Below are 1,495 nucleotides of genomic sequence, written 5' to 3' on the forward strand. Positions count from 1 at the left end.
ATATTATCGTATCGGTGCGAAAATCCACAACCAGGAGCGTCAATCCCGCAAAATGAGATGACGAGACCCTTCATCTGCTACAGCCTGCCCACAGTACGGCCGCTTTTGTGCGTCTGCCTTCGGGCTGCATGCAGCGTTCTCGTCTCCGGAGTCACTGACGTCGTCTTCATCGTTCGCGATGGACTTCCATGATAAAAAAAAAAGAAAGAAAAAAAAGTACAAGAATAACTATTGAAAGGGCTTGCCCCAAAAGGGGTAATTTTTGGCAGAAGTATATCTTGCATATCTGGAAGGTAAAACATCATTGTCTGGAAAATTCTTTTCGTCGGAACACCCAGATGTAAATGTGAGCGGGTTTTGAATGTTTGTTCGTCAGCATGCAACTACGTAATCTGACTCATCAGTTTATCTTAATCCGCGCGGGAAATTAAATCATGTTAAGATAATATGCATCTGTTGGACGTGCATGTACATTGTAACTTTTCTCTTTCTCAGAGTTCAGAGTTGAATTCGGAACCCCATTGGCTCTCTCTCTCTCTCTCAAACACACACACACACACACACACACACACACACACACACACACACACACATACACACACACACGAATGCAGAGTTTAAATAGGAGCCAAACGTGCTCTGTCGAAATTTTACACCCACCCACATCCACGCTCCAGCCACTCACCCGCATGCAATCAAATGACCACAGAATATGACAGGTGTTCCTGAGCAAATTGATATCAACCCAACTCGACGCACTGTCTACTGACGAACCCACCTACCAGAAAAACAACGTATCCTCATACAGAAGAGAAGGGGTGTGGGTGTGGGTGGGGTGTGGGTGTGGGGTGGGGGGAAGGAAGGTGGTTGGGTGTTTGGGGGGAAAGGGGGGGGGGATTGGGGGAGGTAACGGAGTTCTTGTGCCAGTTGCATTGCTTGGTTCTAACCTTTTGACAGTTACACGTGACTAAATGCCGACGTTGACCGAACTACGCCATTGGTCTGTTCCATACTACACACAGTCAGTAACGGGTTACGACCATACTAGGCTCTTCCGTCCGAGCAATGCAACTGGCTCCTGGCAGTGTTTCATGTATCATCTGTCTCGACTTTTTTTTCTTCTTATAGCTGATTTTCTTCTTGTTTTTTTCTTCTTCTGTTTTATCGGCCAGTACTGAGCATTTTCAGAAGCGGAAAAAAAAGATACAAAAAAAAAAAAGAGAGGTAAAATATGTACTCCACAGACTTGCTTGCGACTGAGGCCACAAAAAAGATAAATAAATAAAAAAAACCGATCATATTCTCATGAACTGTGCTAAAAAAAACATATCCTGAAACCTTGCGTGCGCGGCGCGCGCGATCGCGCGAGCCTGTGTGTGTGTGTGTGTGTGTGTGTGTGTGTGTGTGTGTGTGAGAGAGAGAGCGAGTGCGTGTGCATGTGCACGTGAGTGCGTGCTGAGTTCTATTCTGGAAATGCTCTACGGAGTACGGTCTT

The sequence above is a fragment of the Babylonia areolata genome, chromosome 23, assembly GCF_041734735.1.
Source record: "Babylonia areolata isolate BAREFJ2019XMU chromosome 23, ASM4173473v1, whole genome shotgun sequence".
In the NCBI taxonomy this organism is placed as follows: Eukaryota; Metazoa; Mollusca; class Gastropoda; order Neogastropoda; family Buccinidae; genus Babylonia; species Babylonia areolata.